Genomic DNA, 7,399 nt, shown 5'->3' with positions numbered 1-7,399 from the left:
GTATCCTGCAAAACTGCTCACCTTTTTATTGATGTGTATTTCTTTCTTTCTTTCTTTCTTTCTTTCTTTCTTTCTTTCTTTCTTTCTTTCTTTCTTTCTTTCATCTATCTGTCTTTCTGTTTTTTCTGTGATGTCTTTGTCTGGTTTGGATGTCAGGGTCATACTGACCTCATACAATAATTTGAGAAGTTTAAAAGAGTTTGTGAAAAATTAATATTAGTTCTCCTTTAAATGTTTGGTAGAATTCATTGGTAAAGCCATCTGGTACTGAGTTTTTCTTTTAGGAAATATTTTAAATACTAATTCAATCTCTTTACTTATTACAGATCTACCAGATGTCTTTCTAGAATTTTTTTTCATCTGAGTTATCTAATTTGTTGGCATATAGTTGTTCATAGTACGTCTTACAATTGTTTTTTAATCTCTGTAAGGCTGGTCATGATGCCCCCAGTCTCATTTGTGATTTGAATAATTTGTATCTTCTCCCTTCTGTTCTTAAACAGTCTAGTTGAAGGTTTGTCAACTTTGCCTATCTTTTTAAATAGGCAAGTTTTAGATTTGTTGATTTTCTCTATTGTTTTCTATTCTCCATTTTATTGATTTCTGTTCTAATCTTTATTATTCACTTTTTTCTCTTTGTTTTCCATTCAGTTTGCTCTTATTATTCTAGTTTCTTAAATTGGAAAGTTATTGATATGAGACCTTTCTCTTCTTTTTTTAAATATAAGTGGTAAAAGCTGTGAATTTCCATCTAAAACACTCCTTTAGCTGCATCTCATCAGCTTTGGTAAAATTGTGTTTTTGTTTTCATTCTTCTCAAAGTATTTTCTATTTTCCTTGTGATTTCCTTCTTGACTGATTGCTTATTTGATAGTGTATAGCGTAATATCCACGTATTTGTGAATTTTCACTATTTCATAAAAATTTTATAATTGCTGATTTCCATTCAATTTCCTTGTAGTCATAAAACATACTTTAAAAAATAAAAATAAAACAACTTTTTATCATTTCAGACAATTAAATGTATTGACGTTTGTTTTATGGCATAACGTACGATCTATATGCTGGATAATATTTCATGTACACTTGAAAAGAATGTGCATTCTACTATTGTTGGATAAGGTGTTCTGTAAATGTCTGTTAGGTCTAGTTATTGTGCTTTTCAAGTCTTTTATATCTTGTTGAGCTTTTGCTAGTTTTATCCTTTATAGAAAGTGTTGTATTCAAATCTCCAATTATTATTGTCTATTTCTTCCTCAGTTCTGTCTGTTTTTGCTTAATGTAATTTGGAGAGCTGTTTCTAGGTAGACACATAATTGTCATAATCCTTTTGTCCTTATGAAAAGTCTCTACCTGCAGAAACACTTTTTTGTTTTAAAGTGTATTTTGTCTGAATTAATATAGCCACTCCAGCTCTCTTTTGTTTACCATCTTAGTCTATTCAGGCTGCTGTAACAAAATATCATAGACTGAGTTGCTTATAAACAACAGAAAATTTATTTCTCACAGTTTGGAGACTAGAAGTCTGAGTTCAGGGTTTCAGCATGGTCAGGTGAGGGCTGTCTTCCAGGTTGCAGACTTCTCATTGCATTCTCACATGGAGAAAGGGGCTAAGGATCTCTCTGGAGCCTCTTTCATAAGGCACTAATCCCATTCATGAGGGTTCCACTCTCATGAATAAGACACCTCCCAAATGCTTCACCTACTAATACCATCACCTTTGGAAGTTAGGACTTTACCTTATGAATCTGAGGGGGACGCAAACATTTAGACCATGGCAGTTACTACTTGGATAATATATTTCTTTCATTTTTTCACTTTCAAGCAATGTGTCTTTTAATATAGTGTATCTTGGCCTTTTTCCCCTCATTTCATCAATCTCTGTCTTTTGATTGGAGCGTTTAATTCATTTACATTTAATGTAATTACTGAGATGATAGTATTTATGTCAGGCATCATGCTATTTGCATTCTGTATGTTCTATATGGCTTTTGTTCATCTATTCCTTGATTATTATAAATTTAGTATTAAATAGACACTTTTTCATATATCATTTAAATTTCTGTGTATCATTTAAATTTCCACGTGTGTGGTTTTTTAATTATTTATTTTCTCGGTGGCTGATCTGTAGATTACAATTAGCATCTGAATTTATAATAGTCTAGTTCAGATCAATACTAACTTAATTTCAATAGTATACAAGACTTTGACCCAATATACTTTTCTTCCCTCTCCCCATCTTTGTATTATTATTGTCATGCAAATTATATACTAATATATTATAAGCCCATGAATACAGTGTTATAATTATTGTTTTATGTAGTCATTTTTTAGTCAGATAGGAGAATACAAAAGTTACAAACAAAAGTATGTTTGTACTCTCCTTTTATATTTACCTATATAGTTACCTTTTATGAGTGTTTGTTATTTCTTTGTGTGAATTTTAGTTACTGTGTAGTTTCCTTACATTTCAACCTGGTATTTCATGGAAGTCTGTTAGCAACAAATTCTCTGAAGTTTTTGCTAATCTAGAAGTTTCTTTATTCCTTTTTCATTTATGAAGGATAGTTTTGCTGGATATAGAATTCTTGGTTGACAGTCTTTTAATTTCTACACTTCAATGTGTTATCCTATTATCTTCTGGCCTCTGTGGTTGGGAAGTCAGGTGTTAGCCTTACTGAGAGTTTCTTGTATATAATAAGGTATATTCTTCTCTTGCTGCTTTCCTAAGTTTCTGTTTTTCTTTGAATTTTGTCAGTTTGACTATGACAAGTCTAGGTATGAAGCTCTTTGAGTTTATGCTACTTGGAGTTCATGGAGCTTCTTAAATGTAGATTCACACCTTTCATCAAATTTGGGAAGTTTTTGGCCATTATTTCTTCAAATATTCCCTCAGTTCCTTTTTCTCTGTCTGTTGTTATATGTGTTAGTATGTCTGACAGTGTCACACATCACTGAGGCCCTGTTCAGGTCACCTCACTTCTTTCCTTTCTGCTCCTCAGACTGCATAATCTCTACTGACATCTTTTAAAGTTCACTGATTCTTTCTTTTGGTGGATCAAATATGTTGTTGAGAATCCGTATTTCAGACTTCAGCTATTGTACTTTTTAACTCCAAATTTCTTTTTGGTTTCATTTTATAATTTCTGTCACTTTATTGATATTCTCTATTTGATGACAGGTTGTTATTATACTTTCTTTACTTTTTAAAATATGGTATTTTTTAGTTCTTTGAACATATTTATGGTGGTTTATTTAAAGCCTTTAACTACTACCTTCAAAATCCAGCCCTTTTCATAAAAATTTTCCATTGTCTACTTTTACTTTTTCTTTTTTCTATATGGCATACTTTCCAATTATTTTGTATGACTTGTATTTGACATTGAAAACTGGTTATTTTAGATAATATAATGTAACTTTGGTTTCAGATTCTTCCTCATTCCCCCAGAGGTTTTTTTTTTTTGATGCTATTTATGTTGTTGTTTTTTCATTGTTTTGTTGTTGCTGCTTTTTAAATAACTTTCTCAGACTAGATCTGTAGATTTTTATATTCCCTGTGTTGTGCAGTCACTGAAATCTACTAGAATTTTTTTAAGTTCTTGTTTTAATTTTAAGCCTAACTTCCTAAATTCAGCCCAGGGTCAGTATAATTTAGTCAGTGATTGGTCAGAAGATTTTCCAAATCAGATTCTCAGAAACAGTGATTGATCAGAAGATTTTCTAAAATACCTTACCTTTATTTCTTTCACTCTCTGTCAAAAGAATTTGTGTGAGAAGGTATGATTTAAACTTCAGGCAGTTTACAATACAGCTTTAACTTTCACTTCCTGCTTACATAGGGCCTCAACACCTCAACGTCTGCTAGAGATGTGTGGGGCTTTCTATTTTTCCCAAGTCTGTCCTGGGCATTTACATAGCCTTGTGCACATATGCTGCCTTTAAGATTCCTGTGGGAGTTTTTCAAAGTTCCCTGTGATCATTTCATTCAGAAATTCCTGGCAGAGATCTTGTTTGATTGCCTGAAATCACAGTCTTAGACACCAGTGATATTGCCAGCAAAACTGTATTGTTTTGGTAATATCCTTGACATAGAACTTTGTTGAACTCTGAATTTAAATCAAATAGCCATAACACCCCAGAAGGGATATTTTCCAGGGAGCTTCAAATTTGGGCACAATATTGACTGTGCTTCTGGGGATGTTACATTGAACAGAATTACAGAATGGTTCAGTGGGTCAGTCCTTTCTGTTGGCTGAAAGAAAACTGTTTTTTTGGGAGGTAGGTTGTTTGTTTATTTTATGATTACTGTGTCACTATGCTAGGGAAAGAGGAAGTTAAAGCATCACAGATCCTGCTGTGCTACTAAGGTTGGCAGTTGCTGTTTGATAGAAGATTTCCAGTTTGTTCTGTAGTTTTGGGTAATTTCCAGAGTTCTGAAATAATTTTAGGGCTTTTGCTAGTATTTTCATTATTTTTTGTGGGAGGACTATGACTGAGGTCCTCACTTCACCATTCCCAAAGTTGATCCCCCATGAATTGTTTTTAAACGTCCGTTCTCATTTTCTTAGAAACTTTCACATTATTATTTTACCTTGCTGTATATATGTGTAAAACTCTCCACCTTGTGTAGATTTTGTCTTACTTCTGGCACTGACAGTATGTAGGTGGTACTGAAAAAGACCTTGTATACCTTCCCTCTCATCTCATACCCTGACATGTGAAATCAGGAAAAATGACATCTAGACTAAAGAATAATAGAATCATAAATGTATTTAAGTTGTTGGAGTACATACATATGTATTTTTTCAAATCTTGAGTATAATATTAATGATCACTATAATATAATGTGAAAGAAAAAAGATTCTCATATGTTCAAATATTATGCCCATATCGACCTTGTTACACTAAACAAATTACAAATGACATGTGTAGGAGAAGGGAAAAAAAAAGATTTCATGCTGAATAGATGTGCTGGTGTTTTATCTAGGGTTCCTGTATAATATGGAATATTTCATGCTAAGTAGGACTGGTCTTTTGGAAATAGGATGTTTGGTAGCCCTAAAGGGGCTTTCCTTGTCACAGCAGTCACATGCAGGTCAAATTGCTCAAATTATAATTTTTCTTTCAGCCAAGGAAAAATGACATAAGAGGTTGGAGAACACTCCATTCCTCACTGGGCCTTGAGTGGTACTTATCTAATGGTCTCATATATGCAGATTAGCATTTGATTAAGAAGAAAGGGGTTGGATTTGAACTGTAGAGCCCATCTTCAATTTTTATGGAAACAATATAAACCAATAGTGTATTAGCTTATTATTAATATATCTTTATGAGACAAGTTTGAAATATGCTTATTAATAAAGGTTTATACTTTGATATTATGTTTTTCTTCCTTTTATGTGGTAGTAGTAAGTCATTCTGCTGATTAGTTCATTTGTGTAAAATACTTAAAACTAAATAGTCATGATCAAGTGCTAAATATTTCATAGTATATACTGACTCACACTTGTCTAATACAAAATTTAAAACTATTCACCTCCAAAATGTTTGGCTTACCAAGCTTAATGATGTAAAATTAATGACTTCTTATAATACCAAGTCCCCATAAAAATAATTTAGTTATTATTAGAAAAAATTTGCATACACTATTAAGTATATAAGATGAGAAAAGAAAACCTAGAAAGAAATGGTAGTATATACTTATAAAATTCCATAGATACAGATGTCACAAAATGGTAAGATAAAAAGTTTCAGAAATTAATAGAATATATTATAAAATATAAATTTAGTTTGTTGAATTGATCCAGAATCAGGCAGATAAAGCATTTAAATTATGTAAAGTATAAATTCATTTCAGTTAATCTTTTTTAAAATCTGTCTAATGGTTTGATAATCTGCACTTGTTGGACTTAATCAGATCAGGCATCTGTTCTTCTTAAAGGAAATGGCCCTTTCATACTGAGGTTTACAGTCTCTTAGCTATGCCTTTAAGAGGACTCACAGACATCATAAATGTTCTTCTGCAATCTCTGTCAAAATCCATCTGGACAATGGATGAGTCTTAGCCATCAATTAAACCTTTATCTAATCATTTCATATAAAAGCTGTGTAGTTACAACTTCTTTATTTTGTAAGTGTGTCCTGGAAGCATCTTTCATAAATCCTGCTTTTAGCACTCCTCTTAAAGGCATATCTTCCTCCTTCCCTAGCTTATCAGGATCTGTCTTTGCCAAGAATGTTTTTCACTTTTTTTTTTTCTGTGTTTTGCCTCTGTATTAATTAGGATTGGTAAATTATTCTGCTGTAGCAAACAGTCCTACATTTTAGTGACTTAAAACTACAAATGTATATTTTCCCCATTAAGTTATATATCCATTGTAGGTGAACAGAAGGATATGCTCACTATAATCATTCAAGGATCAAGGATATCAGGGACTGTCTTGAATGCAGCTAGTCATGGTAACAAATGGAAACAGAGATCTCTGGAATGTCTCACAGAGACAAATAAATACTCAACCAAAAGAAGCACACCTCCTTTCCACTCCCAACTCCTTGTTTAGCACTGAGGCTAGGGAGTAGAGAATAAGTGCAATCCTATGACACACCCTGAAAATAGAGCATGAAATGTTAGGGGGCAGAGGGAGAGCAGGATTGGGGTGTACCAGAGTCTCTCTTCACAACTGCAATACACACAAGCATCAATTTGGAGAAAAGCTACATCATTTAGAAAAAACACAGGTTACTCCGGACATGCGTGTTTTAAATTTAGTAAATTACTTATAAATCTATTATGTTCTTATTATGTACTTACGAATTTTTTCAACTCTTAGGTGAGATTATTATCTTTAATCAGAAGCTATTTGAACTGTGTGCAATATATCCTTAGATTTTCAAGTGAAAATATGCCAAGGAAACACTGTTTTTAGTTCAGAGTATCAGTATAATGTGTCTTATAGAATCACAACTCTTTAATGGAATGTGAATTGTGGGCAGGAAAATAATATGTATAGCTAGCAAATCAAGGGGGAAAATGGATTTTAAATTATATTGGGAAAATAAGAGAGAGCCAAAGGAATTTGGTTATCTAATAAATGAGGCTGTCCTGGGAAAATGAGAGGTCGTTAAATCTAACTTTGGCAAAAAAAAAAGAAAAAAAAAGATATAGTTCACTTTCTTTATCACTTTAACACAAGCAGTGCAGTGAAACTGTACTATAAAGCTTATTATTACACTATAATGAGCCAAAATTATATTCTGATCAAGTTTCTTGAATAGTATATCATAAATTTGGTGTGATAGGATCACTTAAGCCTTAAAATACGTCATCATTGAAGAAAGAGCAGGTCATGGACCTATTCAACATTAATTCCAAATTCTTCCACACTTCAAGCACTCCATC

Source organism: Balaenoptera acutorostrata, chromosome 6 (genome assembly GCF_949987535.1).
Source record: "Balaenoptera acutorostrata chromosome 6, mBalAcu1.1, whole genome shotgun sequence".
Lineage (NCBI taxonomy): Eukaryota > Metazoa > Chordata > Mammalia > Artiodactyla > Balaenopteridae > Balaenoptera > Balaenoptera acutorostrata.
Note: the sequence above shows the minus strand (reverse complement) of the source record.